The following is a 24,772-nucleotide window of genomic DNA, read 5'->3' as shown; positions in this document are numbered from 1 at the left end:
GAATAATGAGAAAGCATGTTTTTGCTCAGTCGCTACATCATACGCTCCACAGTGGGACGTGTTCCCGCAGACCCTCCCCCTCCATCATGTAAGTAGGATGAGGTGTAATGGTGTCCTCTCTTTGTGCCCACTAGCTTGGAGTTTGGATTTACTGCAACTAATATTCTACGATGCATGACCTTCCTTGTTCCTGACTTCCAAGATAGTTGACATAAACTGAAGAGTCCTGCTGAGGCTTGCACACGCAGCGGTTTTGCTGCTCTAAGAAAACCGCCCTCGTCCAAAATGGCAACTCTGCTTCCACCTATAAAATACAACAAAAGGCAACTTGTGAAGCCAGAAAGGGCTTCATCTTACATCCGTTGCTGTCAAGGACCTTCCAATTATTAAGCAAAATCAAAGAGTGACACATGCATAGTGTGCCAAGGAAACAGGATGAGTTTCTAGCCTTTCAGCTTGCTTTTACTAGAAGACGACAGCTCTTCTGATCAGTTTAAGTTACTCAGTTCCACATTTCCAAAATCTCCTGGCACAGACTCCTAAGAAGAGGTCTGCCTTTATTTCTCCCCAAATAGTGGGGGCCATCCTGCCTCCTCCCTTTCTTCCCACACACCATGAAACCAACAATTCACCCTCTTCTGTTTTCGCCGCTTTCATTGCTCGCTGGTCACCAGCAGCTCCCATTCAGATGTCGCAGTGGTTTCCTACTGGGGGTCTCCATGAACACTCCTTCTGACCCCAGTTCACTGCCATCATAACTAACATCAGGCCTCCCTCAGGCATGAAGCCCCATGGTGCCACCCGCTTGCTCCCAGAGTGAAGTGGGGCGGGCGCTCCCTGACGGCTGGGCCCTCCGTCCCTCATCGGGGTGTTTGGAGACTGCCTTTGTCTGGTCCCCGGAATAGAGCAGGCTTCCCTGCCCAGCGCTTGTAGACATTTTGCTTCTTGGGTCTGAGCTACTCACGTTTTCATTTCTTTGCGTGGTGTGCTTCTGCTTTCATTGTTGTTCTCCTAAATGTCACTTGTCTAGTAATTATTCCTTCTTACTCGATGTCGTTAGTCTCCTTTCACCCATAAAACACATTTATCGCAGCTTATAATTTTGACTTGAATCACACTTGTTAAATAATCAATCTGTGTGTTTGTTTTAGTGTCTGCCTGTCCTGTGAGGTCACACAGCTCCATGAAAAAGGAACGGGCTTTGTGTAGCTCCCTGCTCAGCCCCAGGTCTTAGATTAATGACTTTGCTTTTAATGATAGAAGATATCTATAATTGGATCTGCCCTTAAAAATTTATATTATCTATATGTTGAAGAGCTTCTCAGAGATTCATACATCAACATTATGGTATGAGGTAGGAGACTATAAATAGCATATATTGTGAACAAGATAATCTTTTGAGAGAGCACTTATTCTAATTGTTTAGCTGACTTCAGGCTCTATTTATAAATCGGATGTTTCAATACGCTTATGTAAAGAAACTTTTTTTGGGCATTTTCATTCTCTAGGACTAAACTTGAATTGCATCTATTTTGACAGCAATAATTTTTTTTAGTATTTAGTGTTAATGATTTTTTCTTAAAAACAAACTTGGACACCGTTGCAAAATTCAAATGAAAGAAATCACCTAAAGTGCTAATATATAGTATTTTTGTGATCTTACTACTTATCATAAATCATGAATGTGCCCGGCAGGTATGAGGTGAGGTTTAGCTACAGGAAATACACTAGCAGAAAAAATGATCCAAGTGGTTAGATTTAAATAGATTTCCTCAAGGATGGCATGAGAGTTTCTTCAATAAAATAAGGATCATTTATTCTGTCTCTCACTAGACTTGCCATATTTCACATTACATTATGTTGTACATATCTATGTCCATATAATTTCATATCACTGCAAATCAATTTTATCATATTGATTAACTAACTGATCAGTTGTTAATCTGGGGAACTATTTTATTAAAAATAAAAAAAAAAAAACAGATTTTCCAGAATAAGAAAATGGAATTTTTTTGATTTTCCAATAATACATTTACTCTAACATTTTCAGGAGACATCTTAACAGTATAAACTAAATACTTATTGCAATGGAAAAAAACAAATAATCAAAACAGCAACTGTTACTTTACATTTTAGCCAATAACTAATGGAATGGAAAATATATACAGAGAAACATACATGAACATGAAAATAAAAGAAACCACATCATTTTAATACATAAAATAAGCTAGTTATTACAAGCATTTCAGAGCAATGACTATTATATGTAACATGGAGAAGAAATCATACTTTACTGGGCTTAGCCATGCCAACTGAGGTATTCGCTGAGATTCTAATGCCTTATTAAAGATAACAGTGGTGGAAGTGAAATCTTTGATAATTTGCATTCTATTCATTAAAATGTCTTATGCAACAAATTGTTCCTTTCTTTTTGACTAAGTCTTAGCAGAGGAGAAAACTTTTATTTTGTCACTGTCTATTATAAAAACAACAGAATACAGGCCCTCCAGTTAGGAATGATATGTTCAAAAATTTTGAGCACAACTGATACTGAACCTTTTCTGTGAAAATTAATGAGAATCAGATTCAGTTATTCACACAAAGTATAAATAATATAAACAAAATGGTTTCTTTCTTTGTGTTTAAGAATTTGGATACTTTGTCTACAAATGCTACTTTCAACAATTTTCCATTTGTTTTTATAGCATTCATCATATTTATATCTATATATTAATGCATTGAATCTTTTATTCATTTAGCCATCCTACAATTAGTTAAAAACTTAGAAATGTAGAGCTTGAGAGCATTTTAGGGATATGTTGGGAATACTTGGGTACTCTTTGTGCTTTGTTAAAATTGAACCATAATTTTTCAGCATGTCAAGAATGTTATTGAACATGTTATGTCAATCTTTGTAAACCTGTAAAAGCAAAATGAAATACATTTGGGAAATGAGGAGACATACAAACATCTATTTCTAAATAATAATATAACACCAATATTTCCTATATTTTGTTTAAACAGTTTTAGTGTTAGATTAATTTACAATTGCTAGGATTATTAATATCACATGAATAACCTCAAGGAGGTGAGAGGCAGGTCTCTGAGAGGGTTTAGATATGGCTTAAGCACCAAGGGTCTGGGCACTGTCAGCAGTGCCCAAAGGGGTCACTTTATCCCTGAAGTAATTCCTTGAGCAAGCGAAAGGTTATTTCAGCACCTCTCCAATCTGCCTTCTCAACAGGCTCATCCCCCAATTCCTTGGCAGGACAAGGGGCTCCAGAGTCTCTTTGAACCCCAGGTTAAGGAAATCCTGGTTTCACTAGACTTGGCCACAACTGTTCCTCTAGACTTGAGAATTTTTAAGAGAGAATATTTGCATGCACCAGTAGTTCCCAAGAGAATGGCAGCATAAAATGTCCCTGAAAACTCTGAACCCTGGTGTTGGCTTTGCAAACTCCCAAAGCAAGTAAGCATTAGAACTGTTTGTTAAACTGGTTGAAACAGGCTGTGCTTTATTTGCTGCTTGATAATGTCTGACAAATTTTAGAAACTAAATTAAAATATTTTGCCTAATAATGTCTTGTCTATACTATCTAGGGAGTAAGAGACAACATGAAGTTTGAACATACTCATACATATAGCTTGGAGCAAAAGCTTGCAAGCATATTGAAAAGAAGCACATTAATAAAAGCCAAGTTTTTTTTCAGTTAAAGATTACTTTATGACCTATGCTTATCTTTAGTCGTATTTTGCTTCACTATTCTTTTCCATTGCATGTATTCTGCTATGTGTTTTATACTGTTTTAAAGGCATCACACAGAACCTGTTCATAGAACTTGTGCTATTCAACTTCTAGAGTGTACTCTTAGAACACAGGACCTTGCTTTACTTAGAATGTGCTTACTGATTTGCTTACTGAGATGAAGATGGTGAAACTATGAGTAATATATAAGAAAAAATATATATCCAAGTTTCTATGATAAATTGGACATTCTAGTATATTGCACATTTTAAATGTTAGCAACTGATCCTACATTTTAGATTGATGTAGCAGCATATGATAATTTTTGAATTAGGGATAAAAAGTTTCTTCATATGTTTGAGTGTTAGAGGAATGGATAGCAGGGATTAATTTTTCCACACTGTCTTGAAAATCAGGTATATTTAGGTATGCTATGTTACATTGGGAACAGATTAAGTTCAGATGAATTTTGCATCTTTTAAAATATTTTATATATGTTCCATAAATAACATTAAAAAGACTAAAATACACAGTGTGTTACAATAAAAATGTACCACACTCATTAAGTGAAAGCAAATTTTGGATATCAAATGAAAATTATTTTGGTACATTTAAAGGTGTAATTTTCGAAAAGTAAAGAAATTAAAGCAACTTTCCACACCTGAAAATAAAATTTTCTTTAAAACTCTCTACCTAGCATGATAGCAGATAGTACATCTTTTATTCATTCAGTACTTATTTTAACAGTTAACTATGGAGCCCTTCTTATGACCCAGATATAGGAGAGCAAAATTTGTCACCCTAAGATAGCTCTTTGGTATAAGGATTGATTTAGACTATTTTTTCAGAAAAAGCAGACACAGTAAGTTTTGAGAACCAAGTATAAGTTCCTCTTTTATAAGAGATATTTACATGTATAAGGAGAAACTCACTTTGTGAAGGTGTCTCCCACTCTGTACCAGGAGGCGGAGGATGACCAAATCTCTAGAAACTCTCCATGGAAAAGGCAGAGGCCAAAAGCTGCAAACCAACCACACCTGTGTCTCCTGGCCTTTCTCTGTAACCTCCCACACCTGGCCTCCTCCCCGCCTACCTCAAATTTTTTATCTTTAGTGAAGATGTTCTTTAAGTGGGTGGTTTGGGCCATCTCCACACAGCTCAGTCAAGCATCTAGAAGTAGAGGGAAACTTATTTTTCCTTCTCTACACAGGTGATGTTTCTGGAGTCTTGGGATAAAGCAGTGACTGAAATTACCTCCTTAGGCTCTGGAGCCTGTGAGCTAATGGATTCAGACCACCAGTGACTCCTTAACATAGGCCGAATCACTGTAGCCCTGGTGGTTCATCGCCCCAACCTCTCTGGGCAGGGCCCTCGACTATTGCTTATTTCACAAAACCCCGAGATTTTTGCAAATACAAATTAGATCAAGTCACTCTTATTCAACCCTCTGCACAGTTGTTCCATTGGATTCAGAGTTAAAGTCAATATCCGTAGTCTAACAGGAAGTGTCCGGTCATCCTCAGAGGGTCATTGTCTCCAAAAAGGTCATAGAGGCTTTTCTCAGCATGCCCAGAAAAGGCCTCTTTCAAAAAAAATGTCACCTTGTTGTTGCAAACCGCAGTCAAGAAAGTCCTCTGGGCCTTGGGAGTTTGTTGCTATCAAAGAATGCAGTGTTTTGGATAGACACAGTGATGGCCCAGGAGGCTGAGGAGGGCTCTTATCTTCACTTTAGTCCTTTGTCCTTTTTTCTAATCAAAGAAGCAATCACTGTCCACCCTTTTTACCTACATTTACAAGAATGTAGGTTGGGGTGTATCATCCAGGTGTATGTAGGTTTATACACCATGTAACTTGTCTTCTCTGAGAAATTCATCTTCACTCTCAAGTAAGGATTCGACCTGTCCCAAAGGAGGGATTCTAAACCTGTCAGTCTGGAATTTCCTGATGAACACTAGTGCGGCCATTTCAAGAGGAGACTCCCTGCCTTTCCCTAATGAGCTGTGGCTCCACCCTCTTCTGACTATAACCCCCCACCATCTTGTACACTCCTTGCAAAACCTTTTTACTTGCTAGCTGGGATTCATCAATATTCGTAGATTAATAAAAGTAATTAGGTCTCTGAATTTCTTGGGGTGGATTTTTTTCTTAACAAGCATTTAGTAGATATCTATTGGATGAAAGTTATGTTTTCAACTTGTTTATTTTCACATTTTGTAAGCATATTTAATGAGCCTAATCAGATTCTACATTCTTCAGATTTCCACTCTAAACCTACTTAGAGTTTCATTTCAGTGTTTTTTTAATCTATCTATGGCACATTTCCCTTGTCTTTATAGTCACAAGATATGATTTTTCCATTTTGTAGGTTTTATTTTATATGTAATAAAGTAAAAATGGATTAAAATATGCAAAACATTTAAAGTAATACCTAAAATGCATACTAGTGCTTTAAAAAGATAAACCTGTGTAACAGGGTGGTCCCCAGGAAAGGGGGAGGTTCCCTGCCCCACCCAAGGAAGGGTGGAGCTGAGCAGGAAGAGAAGAAGCTGCGAGAAGAGACTAAGGAAGAAAGCAGGATGGAGCCAGGAGACCTGGAGGAGGCGCAGGGAGCCTAGAGACATGTGAAGAAACTGAGCTTGTCTTTTGGTCGTGGACTGGGTGACACAGATGTGGGTGAGACCTGTGGGGAGGTGACAATGGCAGCTTATATCTTGATGTTGATTTTGCTCTTTTCCTTCCGGGCTTGTCCAGTTGTTTGTGACCCTTTTCTGTGGGTCTCAACTGGAAGATGTTTTAGACTTGTGGTAGACTTTGGGGCCTTGTTCTGGGCCGATCCCATATGGATGGACTTTCACCCACGAGGGGATGGGTAACTTTGGGTGCTTCATTTAGAAACTAGACTCTTTGCCTTACCTGTATTGTTTCCTAGTTTTTATTAAAGTTCCTTCCCATTAAAGTCTCCTATGTTTTGTGTTGATGCGGCAGATGGCAGAACCCATTTAGAATAGGCAGGTTTGCGGGGCTTGGGCTGCCCCTCTCCCTGTCCTATAACACCTGGACCTCCCCTGATGGCGCAGTGGTTGAGCGCTGGGCTGCAAAGCTGCCCGCAGCCTCTGCAGCGCTGGTTCAATTCCCGGCAGCCGGCGAGGGTCCCACATGGCGCAACAGACCTCTCCTGCCGCACCCGCTGCTCCCCTCAGCAGTGTATTTCATCAGTCTGCCTGTTCTGTTCCCCGCTCTGTCTTTGGTGAATCCTCTTACCCTCCCACACTTCTGACTGTACCCAGTTCTTGCATAAATATATAAATAAATCTTTAAAAGAAAAAAAAAGATAAACCTACTTTACACTGAAAAAAAGAGTGAAATTTATTATATACTATAGAAAATTGGGTTTACTTTTAAAAGACAATAGATGATTACACTTTAAAAATTGGTCAACTTATACCTGCAAAGGTTATACTGACAGCTTGCAAGCTCATCTGGTAGATGTTCAGGTCTAATTGCTCACCAGCTCAAAGTGATGAATGTAGAACTTTATTTATTTTTTAAAAAGATTTATTTTTATTTATACAAGGACTGGGCTGCAGGTCAGAGGCATGGGAGGGTGAGAGAATTAACCAGACAGAGTGGGGAGCAGAACAGGCAGACGGACCGAAGACACTGCTAAGGGGAGCAGTGGGCGAGGCAGGAGAATATACAGCTTTAGATGAATTGGCAAAATAGAAACAGGAAGGTAAATAATTTATAATTAGGCAGGCAGGTAAATAACAGATACACAGATAGCTGTATGTAGAAAAAGTATATGCCTTAAAAGACTTGTATAATTTACTTCAAGCTACCTTACCTTCCTATACATATTTCAGATCTATCATGGGTACAACCTTTGGTTTAAAGCAACTCAATAATTATCTCAGCCATGCTTTAATCTGGTTGACTTTAAAATGAATTACATCACTTTTGTTTCCGAAGTGTCTAATCTTTTGTTAATCCCATTCAGTGTATTTTTCATTAAAAGTCAAAATGATGCAGCGTCTGTGTTTACCAAATGCTTCTCCGAATTGCCTTGCCCAGATCCCTCAGGATTGCTAATTGTCCTCAGTTTACCATCTTCCTTGTGAACTTGCTGCTTCATCTCGGCAGACCAGAATTTTAGTGTTGTTTACCTCTACCTCCCCTCTGCTTTGACTTCCCCTCCTTATGCCAACCTTTACCTTTATAATATACTTGATTTTTAAAGAAATCTATTTGTGTATATATTTTAAAATACATGTAATCTGAAATTTAAAAAAAAAGGAAAGGATATGTGTTTTCCCTGAGTGCTATCATTCAGTATCATATTGCTAATATTCATCTATATTTTGCATTTATTTATAATTCATTTGTAACATTCTAAGATGTAAGTTTAACACAGCTAATATTCATTCTGCATTGTACAGAAATAAAGTTGGCATTTATATGATATTTGAGCTGGCATTAGGTTTTTAGCAATATGAACAGTGCTGCTATGAACTTTCTCAAACACATCTCACAGTAAACATGTCTGAGATTCTTTTAGGATTTTGTATAAGAGGATGGCGAGCCATATGGAATAAGAATGACCCACTGTACACAGTACTACCAGAATGTTCACTCGAATTTTTATGAAGGTAAATTAAAATAGGTGACAAAGAATAAGCAAACTCTTAATAGAAGAAAATGCAGAAAAGAAAAGCTAATTTTGGGGAGGAGAGGAAATTTCCCCTTCCCCTTGCTGGGTTCTTCCTGCGCTGACTGAATAATGAAATTAACACCAGATAGATTAGTAGAAGAAAACCCAAATGTGATTAGCTATGTATGGGGAATCTACATAGACGTGGATTCCAGGAACAATGAGGTAGGGTGGGAGTCTGTGTCAGGAGCTACAGATTGGGATTGTAGTTTGCAAAACGCAGTACTATACAGTACACTGGGCTCACTTCTTACCCAATCCTTTCAGTGGGCCATGAGCCCCTTGAGTGAAATGACCGTCTTCTGTTTCTCCTGATGGTGGAAAATTGTTTGTATACAATATGGATTTATTGGATTTTGAATCTGGAAGTCATACGCCCACACTAAGCATTAGCATGACTGTTGTTTAAGCACTAAATTTGTTCACGAGCATTCTAGAAGTCAAGGAGGAAAACAGGAGGATGATAATTGAAACTAGACCTTTATGTTTTTTGAGTGGTGAGCTTGACGACAATAAATGCAAATCCTAAAGGAAATGAGTTAGATATCATTGGCCATCCCCAGACATATCAGAGGGTAAAGGAGCAGAGGGGCAAAGACAGCCATAGCGGACCTAGACAGTGTCGTGCTGGTGTTGTTACAGGGCAGCCCCGATACAAAATGGGGTGCCTGGCTGTGGGTCCTCACCCGCATGCTTAAAAGCACTTATCAATGCTCTACTGCAGGCACACAGGAAAGGTTAATAAAAGGTTTATTTACAAGGGCAGGGGAAACGAGGAAATGTACAGCTCAGGGAGAAAAGTGGGAGACAAAGTTTTAAATGTGTCCTACCTGATCCGCCGATCTGGAATCCCAAATGGCGCTCTGAGAGCTGGCCGCGAGCCAGGAGGGTGAAACCAGGAGGCCAGCGAGAGAGCGACCCCAAGGCCCACGTGTCTGGTTTTTGTACCACACCTGGCTGCTTAACCCCACCCTCAGGTCCCAGCCACCTTCCCTTTGGTGGTGACGGGATTGTCTTTCCCAATGTCCTGATGGCTTTGGTCTGAGTGGGGGTGGAGTCCGCAAAGCCCGCATGGAATTAGCTCAGGACATCCTGTCCCCCTAACAGTGTCAGTCCATTTTCCTGTTTCGTCCAACATAACTTCATTGACAGCAACCGGGAGGACAACACACGAAGGGAGATCACCCAATGAGCCTGTGAGAGGAAATCACCAGCCGCTACCAGGGGTGCTGCTCTTGCTCCTGGTCAGATGGCAGCTAGTTCTGTACTTGGTTAAAATAAAAATAGCGAAGGGATGAAAAAATAGAGGAATAAAATAGTAAACAGATGAGATTAAGAATGCGAAAAAGAATAAAGAGCATAAGGAGAAAGAATGAAATAATTAAAAGATGGAAGATGAACTGGCAGCTGTCTGATGAGCCATCTCTTGCAAGAATGCTACAAGAGCCTTGCAAGAATGCTAGCCAGGGCCTCCCTGGTGGTACAGGTGGTTGCGCGCAGCACTGTGAAGCTGTCCGCAGCCTCTGCGGTGCTGGTTCAATCCCCGCTGGCCGCGAAGCCACCCACAGGGCACAGCAGACCTCTCCTGCCTCGCCCGCTGCTCCCCTCAGCAGTGTATTTCAGTAGATCCTCCTGTTCTGCTCCCCACTCTGTCTCTGGTGAATCCTCTCACCCTCCCGCACATCTGGCCTGCACCCCAGTTCTTGTATAAATAAAATAAATCTTAAAAAAAAAAAAAGAATGTTAACCAGACTGCTTTGAGATGAGATGCTGAGAAGGGTCTGAGAAACAGCTATGTGGTGTCTGATTCTATAGAAATTCTACTTTAGCCAGATTGCTTTTTAGGGAATATTGATTGTTAGTTTAAAACATGCTTTACCTCTATTTCACTTCCCTCTCGAAAATGCCATATAAAATTTAAACACACAAATTCTGTTTCTCCTGATTTACAACCTTCATTATGTTAGTGCAATAGGCCTGGGTTCTGCTGCCTGTCACTAACAAAAAGCCAATAGGCAGAGACAATAGGAATTGAATCTATAAGCGCTTTTATTTTTTGGTCGCTGGCTTTGATCTGAGAGAATGGTGGGTATAGCGTCCTGAAGAGATCTTTGTCCCATTTCACTCAAATTGGCCTTTTTCTACTGAGTTACACAAAGATGGTCATAAGCAAATAGCTCCTCAGAGCAGCCCCTCATGGTTGATGTTCTTGGTGTTTGTCATGTTCAGCCTGAATCTGTTGTCACCCCCCTGGTTATCTTAACCTTGGTACATCCTGGCCTGCTTGCTTAATTTTGGGCATCAATGTCGACAGTCATCAGGGCATCATCAGGGCAGGAATCTCAGTTCAAAGTAACAGTTTAGTTTAAAGAAAACGGGGCACGGGGCATGGGAAGTGTGAATGCAGCCTATGCTCTGTGCTTGCAGACGACGGCCCTGGGTGCCGCCGTGCCTCCGTTGCTCGCTAGCCCCTCTCGGTTACTCATCACAGCCATGGGCTTTAGAGTTGCATTTTGTTGACCTGTCAGGTTAAAAGGAACTCACTTTTCTTCTGTAACAAAGGAAATCAAAGTCAAATTTTGCATTTGTTTTTGCTCTTTATAAACCAGGATGATAAGCAGTTTTCAGTCCCTGGAGACTACATCAGGATTGGAGGAGATAAGATATTCTCAGGAACCTCCACCCTCTTTCATCTCTCTCACCTCTAATCCCAAGCTGGCTATTTCACTTTCTATACCCTGAGGCTAATTATTTCACAATTGATCTTATTAACTGAGCTTTCATTGCTTCATCTAATAGATGTGACCCTAAATTTTTTTGTCAGATTTGCTTATATAACGATAGATCCCCAGAGGTGACTAGTTTTCCAGGAAGTAGGTCAGTGAGAAACAGAGTTCAGACCAAGAACTCCAAACTTATACAGAATTCAGACCCAGTTTTCTCTCCATGTCACTCTGATGTGTGTTCCCGAGAATGTGAATGAATATGGATGTGGGCTCTTGTAGCAGCGATGCCAAACTGCTTTGGGAGTTAATCTTGACAACAACTAGATTGCTCAGGAATATCTATTTTGAAAGTGAGTTCATTTGCATTAGGATTTCTATACCAGTCACTAAATTAACGCAGTGGTCTTTGGTGACATAACATGCATTTGCCTTTCCTGAATGTCGATAATTAAAATTCTGTCATTTGTACCTGAAGACTGCATCTAGAGAAAAAGTTTATGAAATTCCACTTTATGCTGAATTCTGTGACACATTTTGCATAGCGTTAGTTTTATACTCTGTTAAATATGGAAACTTTATGTCTAAGTGTTGCTCAACCATATATAGAACATCAGACCAGGCAAATAATATATGAATTACCTCATGTGGATTCATTCCTCTTAAAAACTGGATAAAATGAGTTCTCTACTCTGACTCCCACACCTATAGCCATCAGCTGGCCCCACACTGAGACGGAGTAGAGAACACTAAGGTTGGCTCTTATTTTATTTATCATGTTGCCTAATGGAAGCCTTGACTCGTGGTTCTATTATAGGGGAAGAGTGAGCCAGAGGCCTCTTTTCTGTGAAATCCTTTTTTCTTCTACTGTCCAATGGCCAGGAACCAGGGAGCACCATTGGAGACATTAGATTTCTAGGCAGTTCCTTGTAACTTCTGCCGCTTGCTATATATACTCTTTTTAGTCCATGACCATATAACTTTGTTTTTTCAAAAGATATAGAGGTTCGTTTTCATTTCTGTGAAATGCTATTCTGAAAACATCCTGAATCCCAAGCGCTTTGATGAAAGTTGCTGCTTGTTAGTAATCATTTCAACAATAAGATAAATCTACAACTTCAGCTCTTATGTCTAAATCTTCTCATATTTTGCATTTTGATTTTTAAATAATGTCCAATACTGCCCTTTTCCCAAACATTTTATGTTTTAAAAATATAACATCACTATAATATTTTTCTATTTGTCTCTCAGATTCTTAAAATCATATTTTCATGAAGCATGTTATATTAGGAACTAATGCATGACTGATTACTTGAGAGGAACGTAGGTTAATCATAAGCAGAGTCAGATTTATCTAAAATTTCAGAGGCCAACTTTGAAATCCTGAGCATAAACTAAGAATAATGTCACAATGCATTACCTAAGAAAACAAATTATTTGAATGAGACATTTATTCCTTCAAGAACTGTAGCGCTTAACTTATTCTCTCGGGAACTATAGCTCTTATTTTTGAATTAACCAACTTTAATACTGGAAATTATTCTTGGAGATGAAGTTGGTTTTTTTCAGGTTTAAAAGGTGAATATGATTAATGTCCCTGACTGTACTTCGGTCATGTAGTTAAACTAGAACATGTTTCTAGCAATTAATTCACAGTGTCATAAATACAACTTTTACATCACTAATTTAATGCCCTAAAGAGCAAGAAAACATGCAAACTTTTCTGAAAGCTAATAATAATAAAAAGGTCAAAATGAAAGTAAATATTAAATTACTTCTCTTGCCATGAAGTAAGATTTTAGAGTATCACTTCCATGTTCTCAATACCACCCTTTTCATATTCTAGCTCCCACAGAAATGTATGTTTGCTTGCTTTTGCTATGGTAGAAAAATAATGCAAATGGTTTCAGGGTTATAAATATGTAATAAAATTATTTTAAATATAATTGTTATGGTAATATTGTTTAGAATATACATAAAGGAGAAACACTGGATCTCAGAAATGTTTCTATATTTGATATTGAAATAAATATTTCATTACATAAATTTTATTTTATAGAACTGATTGTAATGACTTCTTTAAGTTATTTCCACCTCTCTGTGTGATCACCTTGTACTACTTCTGTTTCACCCAAAACAATTAATTTCTAATCCTAATACTTAGTATATCTGTAAATTCAGTTAACAAACATTTTTCTCATTTATGTTTCGCCAGCCTATCCGGAATATTAGGGCAAATAACCATAGCTCTACAATTTTCATTCATGTATAGGAGATCCAGTTTATAATATATGGAATGTATGCACGCGCCATAAAAATTGTATTACATTTGATAGGATTTCAGAAAGTGATGACTTTTTTCATGTGGGGTTATCTGTGAATGTTCAAATTTAAATGTGCCCTTTGAGTGAGACAAAAAACAATCTATCAGATTTTACTAAGTGGATATTGGATATTCCAGGTAGAACAGATGGCTGTGTTAAGTCACAGAAGTGTAAACAGGTTGAATTTGTTGTGAAATCTCTAGAAGATCAAAAAGTCACTTCTCTGACCTTTCTAGTATGTTTTATAGAGGAGGGATGTAAGACTCAAAGGATAAGTCACCCAAGCTTGTGGATGTTTGAGCTCAGCAAGAAGGGGAATCATGTATGTATGTACATTCATATTCATATGCAATACCTATATTGCCTATTGCGTATCTTAATATATAAAATATGAATATATGTTAGATAGGACAAACACACATATCTATGTATGTATATGTATGTATATGTGTGTGTATACATATATATTCATCTAAGCATGAATATACAAATGAATTTGGAGAGAAACAGAAGACAGGAAATATGAAGACCAATTTGTTATTTACAGACTGTAGCTATATTTTTTGTTAAACACATAGGGTAGGTGGAGGAGTAAATTACAGTAGAAATGGAAGCGTCTTTATTGTGAAAATAAAAACAAAGGAGAAATGACGATAAAGAGTTACTTTATGATGAAGGGCAGGGTTATACTATATTTTATGGATGAAGAAGACTGAAAGACTGCTATGATTGAATTTCTCTTTTCATGAACAATACTCACATAAGCATTTGTGGTGGTCTGCTGAAGGCATGTGGCAGAGAGTGTTCATGTAAAGTCTCCTGGGAGTAGAAAATGGGTCCAAAGTGATAGGATTCCATGACACTTTTGTTTCGTATGAGTGCTCACATGAAAATATATTAAACTTTAGCTCCTAAATATTGCTCTTCTGGGCTGCTCTGTGTGATTTGATGTTTTTATGAACAGGTTGTTTACTAGTATTGAAAACACTTGTCAGCATAACACATTCTGGGTTTTGTGTGTGTTTGTTTCAAACCTCCACCTGGATGTGCCAGGAGACTGGTGGGGAAGTACATGTCTGGCATCTCCCGAGAACTCTCTGTGCTCAAGGAAACTTGACTTCATATTGTACATAGTGAGGGCTTCTGAATTTCTCCTGGAACATAAGGATGTGTAACTAAAAACTAATAGACAAAACTCTGAAGACTACTGCTAGTAGTTTCTTTATAGTAAAAATGTAAAACCCTTAAAAATATTAGTGGTCAACTATCTACCAATATTATAAACTACTAATAGTAATAATCTACCAATATTAGTAATAATCACCTAACAATTTTGGGTCACTGTCATCTACGTGAAAGAGAAATATTGATAGGAAAAGCACAATAGTTTGAACCAAAAGAACAGGAAAATTGAGAATTACTGTCTAAAAGGGCATGTGCCCATTGTTTCAGTCCTGACCCCCTAGAGCCGCCTTCTGCACACACCAGGCAACCTCCCACCCACCAAGATAACTGAAAACTTTGTGTGGGGGCACACCCGCTCCAGAGCAAGCCCCAGAGCGGGCCCCACAGCTGCTCTGCTTTGGCCCCATCACTTCAAAAGGGTCCCTGCTGAAAATGAGCCTTGGCATGTGGGCATCTGTCATTCGGGCCGAATCCAGGTAGTTTTACAATGTGGATTCTAAATGTCCTCTGAAGCCTAAACATCGATGACTGTGCAAAGGATGTACCCTAGTAAGAAAATAGACTGGTGCTATGTTTGGAAGTCCTGACCACACTGCTCTAGGTAGAGATGTAAACCATGGAAGCTTTATTATTAATGATCCTTAGGAGCCTGCACCTTTTTTTTTTTTTTTTTTTTTTTTTTTATACAGGCATGCTTTATTTATTTATTTATTTATTTATTTATTTATTTATTTTGTTTGTTTGTTTTGTTTATACATGCACTGGGTACAGTCAGAAGCGCGGGAGGGTGAGAGAATTCACCAGAGCCAGAGCGGGGAGCAGAGCAGGCAGAAGGACCGAAGTACACTGCTGAGGGGAGCAGCGGGCGGCAGGAGAGGTCTGCGCGCCATGTGGGACCCTCCTCCGGAGGCTGGGAGCAGCCGGGGATCGAACCGGTACCGCAGAGGTTGCGGGCAGCTTCGCAACCGAGTGCTCAACCGCTGCGCCACCGGGGAGGCCCAGGAGCCTGCACCTTTAAAAACATTTAAAGAACCCCCCCTTGATCTTCTTATTGTATAGCATTCAATTTCTCCCATAAATCTACCCAATTATGATTATTTTTCTTTTACTGCCTATCCGTGATGATTTCTGAATATTTTGTTTTCTTTATAATTGAGTTGCTTTATATATTTAAATCAAGAATGTTGTTATTATCAGAAAACCATAATTATCAACTCTGATAAAGAGAAGCTATCACTTTGAAGAATCTGAGGGCAAAGAACATTAAAGTCTTTCTAATAGTGACTAAAAACTGGAGACACGTGATTTGATTAAGATTGTGTTGACTAGGAGACATCAACAAGACAACATTTGGATTTATAGTGATAAGCACATGTAAATTTTAGTGATCAGTACTTTGTTTTATTAACTGTGTTTTACTTAGAAGTAATGTACCCACGCACCATTTCTAATCTTTGTTTTAAAACTAAACATATAAGCAATTCTCCCCTTTCTCATAATTCATATAATATTTAAGACTTTTATTACACTGTTTTTTTAATTTGAAAAAACTTTTTCTTTCAAAATAGATGCTCTTGAATATTCTCTTATGAACATCTGTGCTACCATCTACTGGAAAGGTAAGTACATATCAGCAATCACATTCCTAACAGCCATTCAAAACAGACTACAACCAATTTTGAAAAAACGCAAGATGTATCATTTTTGGTGATCAAAATGTACCAATTAATAATAAGTGATTTCAGGTATCATTCTGAAAAATAGCATAAAGATAGACACTATGCCAACTGCATGTGTCCTAATCCTGGAAATCTTTAATTGCGTCATTATTTAGCACTGTATTGTTCACTAAACTTGCACTTTTATGATTTTATTGTTAGTTTTTAAGTACGTTCTAAAGCTAGAGGTTAAATGAAATTTGGATAAAGTGAATTAACTTTTCACCTTTCAATGTCAATATACTTTCATTTTTTTAGAGGCATGTTTTTCAAAGAAATAATGCTCAGATTATCAGTGAGTGTCAGCTAAAGCATCTGGCACAGAAATGTAAAATGAGCACAATATGTGGAGCGGTGGGCAGGTGAAGCTTGTTTTCATGGACTTTCAAGATGCAGGGGTCTGTGGTAGTGGCCTATGGCTTGGAGTCTGTGTTGTGGGGGAGGAGAGACGGCCAGACACACACACACTGTGTTGTCCAAGGCTGGACTCACATCCTGACTCCTCCACTGCAAACCAACAGATGTCGAGCAACGTAAAAAAAATACAGCATTTCTGATACCAGAATCCAAATTTTCTTGTGAGCATCAGAGATAATCGATATTAATATATGTGGGATATTTAACAAAATTACTGGAGGGTAACAACTCACAACTATTTTACAAGTATCTTTGAATTTATTTCACTTTCATAATGGTTCTGCTGGGCCAGCACGTGTTAATAACTGTGACTGCTCATAGGAGTTCTGGATCAGCCAGAATTCAGAACATTTTGTTTAAATATGTGAAAATGAAAGTTGAGTTAATTCTTATCCCCAATGTATTTGAGACCAAGTGTGTATCCCCCCAGTGAGACCAAGTGTGTATTTTGTGTGTACCTCTCTGCAAGATGCAGTAAAGTACAAACACTACAGATAAAAACATAGAATTAATTTTACATAGATGAAGATTAGTTTCAATAATTAAAGACTTTCCAATTAAGTGTTGGGTAGCCACATCCTAAATTTTGACTGTTGTTACTGTTTGTTGTTACTGTTTATTGTTAAATAGGATCATTTGAATTTAGGATTGGTTTGCAAGACTTGATTTCTTCTGAGTAGAAATGTGTATTTACTGAGACCCTAGAAATGGTAGAAAGCCGCTACTTACAGCCAGGCATATTTAAGGAAATCAATATTTTTTACGCATGTGTCCAAAGTGTATAGTTGGAAATCAGCATTTAGTGATCTTGATTAAACATTAGAGTAAAAAAAATATATTCTCAAATGATACAATCTGTAACCTCCTTTATCAGACGTAGAAGTTACAAACATATGTTTGCTATATATTGTGGCCAGTGTGGTTGGCAAGTAATAAAATGAATATGTTGATTTATAACATTGGCATCTAGATATCTGCCGTTGCTATAATTTTTATGAGATTTTCTCACTGCTATTGAATGTTTTTAATGTGTTCTATTAAATTAATCACGTTTATGTGTTTATTTTAGTTTGTAATAAATTTTAATTTGAATACCAAATTTAGAAGACAATTTATGATATTCTATGAATCAGTCAAGTGTCTAATTCATACAAAACATCAGAGCAGTGTGAAATACCATAAAATACATAAATATGGAGAACATAAAAATCATCAAATTAATAATATGCTGTTTTATTCCTTGATATCATCCTTCAAGAAACTATTATCCAGGTAAGTGAAAATAAGAAATTAATTTTCAAGCATATTTATGTTTTAGTTCCTGGAGTATATGCTATTATAATTAGTATCAAACTGTCTCCTTTTGTGAGCTTTGTTCACTCAATTTTGATAATATCACTCACTTAATAGGTACCATTTTATGAATTCATATGACTTATATCTTAGCAGATTTAGTACATTTTGTGTTCTTCCCTACATGCTCAAACTTAATCCCTATAATGCATCTTTTTCCCTCTAATTCCCAATCATCTTTATTTTCTATCATAGATCAAAAAAAAAAAAAAATGGGTTGATATAGGGTATAAATGACATTACCCTGATCACTTAAACTTCACTTCCCAAGGTGATAATGCATGGGTTTTACTTACTACTGAACAGTTTGGCAATTAAATAAGATATCATATGTAAATAGCCTAGCAGAGTTCCTATCTAGTAGTAGCTCTGTTATGCGTGTTCGTGCTAACCTTTCATTCCTGGGAGAAAATTATTTGGACATTTTGTTAAATGATTCAAGTAACTGTTATGCCCTGTCCTGTTCTCATTTACACCACCTGGGGGGATACAAAAATGAAAGATAAATGGTCCTTAAGTTGGGGAATTCTGCCTTAGAAGATCAGTGAAGACATACTCTAAGCTGCAGGTCCACAGTAAATAGACAGTATATTCACTCTCCATGTTAAAATTATTCTTTCCCCTAGCAAATCTCCATTTGAAGGCTCTGACTAAGTAGATTTGAGCCCAAGTAAGCTTATCTTTGGGTCTGTATGCATCCCCATAGTCAACACCAGACTCAAGTGGTTTATATTTTCTTGACCCTAACATATCCAAGAAGCAGTCCTCCACACATATAACTTTAATATAGCTGATTAATTTTGCTGAAAGACTGAAATTTAAAAAAAAAATACACAGAAAAGCGCTAGACCTGAAGTTGGCCGTGTCCTTAGAGCAGCCATGTTTTAGTGTGTATATGTTTGTTTTCTGTTTATACTTAAATTTTATCTTTGGTGTTTCCCAGCATAGAATAGTTCTGTGATCGTGCACCCTTAATAACAAGAAATAAAGATACAGTTGCCACCGTCGTTATCCGCTCCTACTGTGAGTAAATGAGTTTCTGATAAAAACTCATGAGAGGCAAACATCTTCCTCCAGAATGTGAGGTTCCATTTCTGCTGCCCCTTCTCTACGGTAAATGACACTTTGGTGTCTGATGGAGCTCATTTGCCTCTTAGGTATACCATCCTCACTGAAGCGTCCCACAGTGATATTAGCTTGGATTGGAAGCTCCATGAACCAGTGCACAGCATCCCCAGTTCTATGCTATGAGTAGCACTAAATTCATTGTTAAAACTGTTTCAGTTTGACTATTGTCCAGGAAAAAATATTTTTATAGGAACAAAGGCAGAACATTACGGGCAATTCAAAGTTGGGGTATATATTAAATTTTTCCTATAAATTGCATACCTGGTATTCCTAATCTGTTCACTTTTCTAAGAACTAGTTGTATAAAAGTTGTTTATTATCTCTTTCTCTGTGCAATTGTTGCTATTTGCTTGACTTGGTAGTTTTTTAAAAAAATTCTGTGGTGCTCTTCTCGTACTCTCTGTTGCTGATTTTGTTTCCAACCATCCTTCAATTTTCTTCTTGGTCATGCAACAGTAGAGGAAAGCTGAAATAAGAAAGCTGCCTTTTTAAAATTATAAAACTTTTCATCCCATAGGTTTAACTGATATGCCCTCCTTCTACTTCAGGTAGGAAAAAATCAGATTACTAGGATTTATTTATGCTCTCCAACCAAGACAATCTATTTCAAGGAAACTTAGGTCACATTAGAACCCTTGCCTTTGTATCTGTACAAAACATTAAGATAAAGGAAGGCACCAAAAAAAAAAAAAAAAAGAACAAAAATATCACTAAAACCATAAACTTAGAATTGATTTTATTATAAACAGCATATTTATAAAATGGTTTCAGTGGAGCTAAATAATTACAACCGTGTGCTTCTGTGTGTGTTGAAGACAGGCGGTAGCCAAGGTGGTGCCAGGAGAGAAGAGTCCTTAAAGAACCTCTGTGTAATTGCTTTAGCTGCTCTGGGGGAGCTTACTGTTAAGGGAATCTTACATATCTTTGGTCTCACATAACTCAGGGCTAGAATCGTACTCACATCCCTCAGAACATCCAGGAGCCCATCCATTTTAATGATCTTTCTGAATTTGGAGGAATTAGTGGTTCATAGCAAGACAGTTTGGAAATGAGTCTGAAAATAAAGAAAATAATAAGCAGAGACATAAAAGTTGTTTCTTAGAATTGAATGGAAAGGAGTAAAGGTGAATTAAGAATCAGTAGAGAAGTGAAAAATGGTGTTTAGATACAAGGGAAGACAAAACAGAAATGCATGGAGCTCAGAAAAGGAGGACGAGGAAAAGAAGGCAGAGGGAAGGATTTGGCGCCTCGTGGTCACTGTTATGTTTGAGGATCCAGCCTCAGGGCCTCTGCATGCTGGTACCTTCTGCGTCTCTATCAACAAGAGTTCAGTTGATGTTAGAAGGTCTTTCTTATATACTCCAATATTTGCGAGCTCTTCTGTTGGATAAGTGTGTTCTCCTTAACACCTTGTTATGTGTAGTCTTCAGGCCGTCAGTGGCATCCTCACCTGGGAATCTGTTGGAAACAGGGACCCTCAAGTCCTACATGAACTTACAATCTGCAGTGTGACAGTGTCACAGGAACCCAAATAATCTGTAATACACACAAATACTTGATCAATACCACATACTACATACTTTAAAAGTTTAAATGTTAAACCACTTTAAAATGAATTTCAAACCAGAATGATTGAGGTAGAGCTCTTTGAACATGTGGATGAATTTTGCACTAGAAAGTCAGGATTATATTAGGACATGCCGTGGAGAGGCTGGAAGACTATGTGAACCTGAGGACTACAGGAGATACTGCTGGGGGCTGGTGCCAACTTTCCTCCGGAGATAGCAGTCACTGGATAATTATCAGTGCCATCCACAAGCCTTTGAAACAGTGATTGCCGTGCAGCTGGGAATGTAGAGATCTGTCTTTACCCTGCACCTCTGTGCTGTATGTGGGACTACACGGCACACAGAGACATTTCAGATTATTGCAAGTGTCTCATTGAACTTTAATTGCAGATTTAGGGGAACATATGGAATTATTAAACTCTCGGGCATCAGTTTGAAAGAGTACATATCTATGTGTTTCATTTGTGAGTTTTTTTTAGAGTTTTGGGTGTTTTTTTTTTTTTTTTTTTTTTTTGCAACTTGCAGATTATAAGAGGAAGGATGTGTATAATGAAGGGCCATGCACTTTCTAAACTTTCACTATCACCAAGATGATATTGTTAGCCTCTCCAGGGCAAAATGGGTGAGGAGGTGATTTTTATTTTTTTTTCTCATAATACCATTGTGAAATCCAGCACCGTCACATACTGGCTCTCAAAATGCCACCAAAGCAACCTGTTAGTAACAGAAGGCTAAGTCAATTACTTATAGTATAAAGAAGTATATATGTGTGTGTATATATATATATATATATATATATATATTTAATTTATTCTGTGCTGATCCAGTAAATACAAGGTTTCTGGATTCGTGGCAGATTGGTTTACTTACAAGACCTTTCAGTACTGGTTGTCCATGCTCCATTTTCCTCAGTGGGGTGAGAGCCCGCTGGCCCCTGCATGTGGAGGGGAGGAGCAGATGGGAACCCATACGATAGGAGAGGAACTCAGTTTGTGGAACTTAGGAGCTTAGTACATGGGTGTTAGCATATTGGTTCTCACTGTTCTGTAGAGAAGGTGGGTTTTTCTCTGTATATAAACAAATATAATTATTTAAGAAAATTTATGAAACCTATCTGTTGATGAAATATCAGTGTAATTTTATGGAAAGAATATTTCTCTCCTATTTACCAACTAAAATATTGGTAAAGGAAATAATGTTAACAAACAACATGCTAAGACATTATGGACAGGGAATATTAAAAAATGAGTGGACAGAAATTCTATAAAAGAAGACAAAGACAACAATATTCACTTCTCAAGTATATATAAGGATAAATAAAAGAATCACGTGTATTTGCAACATAATCACTTCACAATCCAAAGCATGATTAATATGCTTATTGTAAAACCTATTTGGATTTATAAATAAATTAGAATCATCAAGTTGTGAATCAGATTAGGAAACTGAAAACATATCAGTTAAATAGATGTTTCTGTAAAACTTTAAGCTGTTAAGAAAGTAGCAAAGATTATTTGAAGATAACTCAACCTCTGCATTAGTACAGGATAGTGGGTTTTGCAAATCTTTAATCTTGTAATGTCTTCCATGAAAAAGGGATTCAGGAAGAAATAACTTTAGGAAGACATTAGCTAGGAAAAATTCTGTGAGGAAACCTCTCCCACCTTGTTTAACTCATTATTTGCCAAATTTAATTAACCATTGCAGTTTTTAACCCCAGATGAATTTTAGTACAGAAGAACTAGAACAAAGGTTTTGCATGGTATGTTAGAATAATCTCTCCTGTGATGTGTCTGCCATGTGTTTGAATAGCTGTGCCTTGCTGTGTAAAATGTGGAATCACCTGGGACATTGTTAGTAATACAAGCTTTATCACCTTGAAAAACTGAGTAAGAATTTGAATTTTATAAGATCCCTAAGCAGTTCATAAGCGTGTTAAAGTTAAAGGAGCAACAGCCTAGAACCGTGGTTTCCAACCATAACGGAACATTGAAATAATGTGACATACTAAAAAACCACAGTGTTTTGGGGAAAAATCTAGGTATTGTAGAGAAAACCACTGGATGATTCTGAAAGAGCAGATTTGAGAATTTTAGGTAAAGACACTCCCTCCTGAATTACACTAAAGAGTCTTTCCTGCCTCACTTAATACCAACTTCCTGCTTAGGTAGTTGATGCTCAAATCTTGGCATCTTTCTTATGTTTCATCTTTTATCCACACATCACACTTGGTCCATCAGAAACTTTTTTAGAAACTTCTGCTTTCTGCCAAGGGGCATCGTCAGGATGAATTTTACACTTTTAAAAATCAAACAGCCACAGGACTAGAAATCAACCATAAATATGGGTTAGCTGTTTTAAAGATACTAGACAGAAAGAAAATAAAGACAATGGTGTTTCAGAAAAGGGGGGCAAATGAGTTCAAACTGAATGCCCACACTTGGGGCGGGGGTGGTTTCAAGGCAGAGGGAGTGCACTATTGAATTTTGTAAAATGTCATTCTCCATTTCCTCAGTTCACATCCACAAATCTACCTTTTGCAAACAGTTCTGGCTGCATCACTTCTATGTATCTCAATCCAGGCTGAGTCCAGCAGCTTCCCACATCTGTGTGTGCTGCTCTTCCTTAAAAGTGTTTCCCTCTGCTTTTCAAGTTATTGTCTTTTATCTCAAGCAATATATTTTTTTGTTGGTTTGTTCCGCTAGTCAGAGCATGCCACCATGACAGCAGGCATAGAGAGGCCATTGATGAGCAGAGGTGCATGCTGACCTTGTCCCCAGGGAACCCACAGTCACTCGATTTACCCTTTCCCCAGGAGCTTTTCTCTTTGAAGCCTCCTCTCCTGGTGCCCCATAATTGTCCCACCATTCAAGCTACCAGCCCTGGTTTAATCAGGGACTCCAGTTCAACATGTACAGAGATGAGTGTCTGTCTACTGAGTATCTGTGGCTCCACTCTCTGTCTCTCTATTTTATATTTCCTTTAGGAAATTTCAATCTTGACATGCTCCTAACTGAAAATAAGACTCTTTTCAATACCTAATTTTATAATATTTCCATCCTTTTCGTGAATGTGTACCCATATGCATCCATTTAAGAAAACAAAATAACAGAGATCGTGATTGACACCTCTTCCTTCAAATCCCGTATCAAATATCTGGTAGTTTTGTCTGCTAATGAGTTCACAAATCAATCCAATCTCCTTGTCTCCAGCAGCAAATTATCCATTAAAGATCTCCACATTGCCTACTGCAATAGGTTCTACCTACTTCCCTAAATCTATTTCTCCTTCACTCAAATTCAGTTTTCTATAAGGTGGACAGAATTTAAAAAATAAAATCTGATCACAGTACTCCCTGATTAAAACGGTACAGTCCTACTCATTGTTCTACGAATATAGACAACACTTAGGCTGTTATAGAGATGGCCTTCATAGTCTCGCATCTCCTTGCTGATTGATCCCCCTAACTTATTTACACCAAAGCCCCTGTGCTGACAGTGTTGGTGCCGCTACTCTTTGCCAACTTCTCCTCCTCCTCTTTATTGAACCCAACCATCTCTCTCTAAGTGAGACGTCTTTCATCTTCTGCCCACATATTGCATGTTCTCAAGCTCAACATACCTCTTTCTCATTGTTCCTTTTGTTTGAATGCTTTTGCTACATCGGTTTTACCTTTCTTTTTTTTTTTTTTTTTAAATAATACACCATCTACTGGACTGTGGGCTCCCTGGGGACAGGGTCAGCATGCACCTCTGCTCATCAATGGCCTCTCTGTGCCTACTGTTATGGTGGCATGCTCTGACTGTTGGAACAAATCAACAAAGAAATATATTGCTTGAGATAAGAGACAATAACTTGAAAAACATGTTTTTAAAAGGGCCATATGATCTCTGCTATTTGTTT

At 37.9% G+C, this 24,772-nt stretch overlaps 1 long non-coding RNA gene across 2 annotated transcripts in view; it reads left to right on the top strand.

Moving 5' to 3' along the window:
* Window positions 1-24,772, top strand: part of LOC129144973 (uncharacterized) — a 455,350-nt gene that overhangs the window by 284,138 nt on the left and 146,440 nt on the right. Inside the window, exon 3 of one of the 2 annotated variants that reach the window (XR_008549900.1) lies at window positions 16,254-16,304. This is a non-coding gene — a long non-coding RNA (uncharacterized LOC129144973). Of the gene's footprint in view, window positions 1-16,253; window positions 16,342-24,772 lie in introns of those variants that run through there. The other variant, XR_008549899.1, reaches the window with a different exon arrangement.

The sequence above is a fragment of the Talpa occidentalis genome, unplaced genomic scaffold (assembly GCF_014898055.3).
Source record: "Talpa occidentalis isolate TD23 unplaced genomic scaffold, MPIMG_talOcc4v2.1 talOcc4.8, whole genome shotgun sequence".
NCBI classification, from domain to species: Eukaryota; Metazoa; Chordata; class Mammalia; order Eulipotyphla; family Talpidae; genus Talpa; species Talpa occidentalis.
This window is presented reverse-complemented; position numbering and strand designations above follow the sequence as displayed.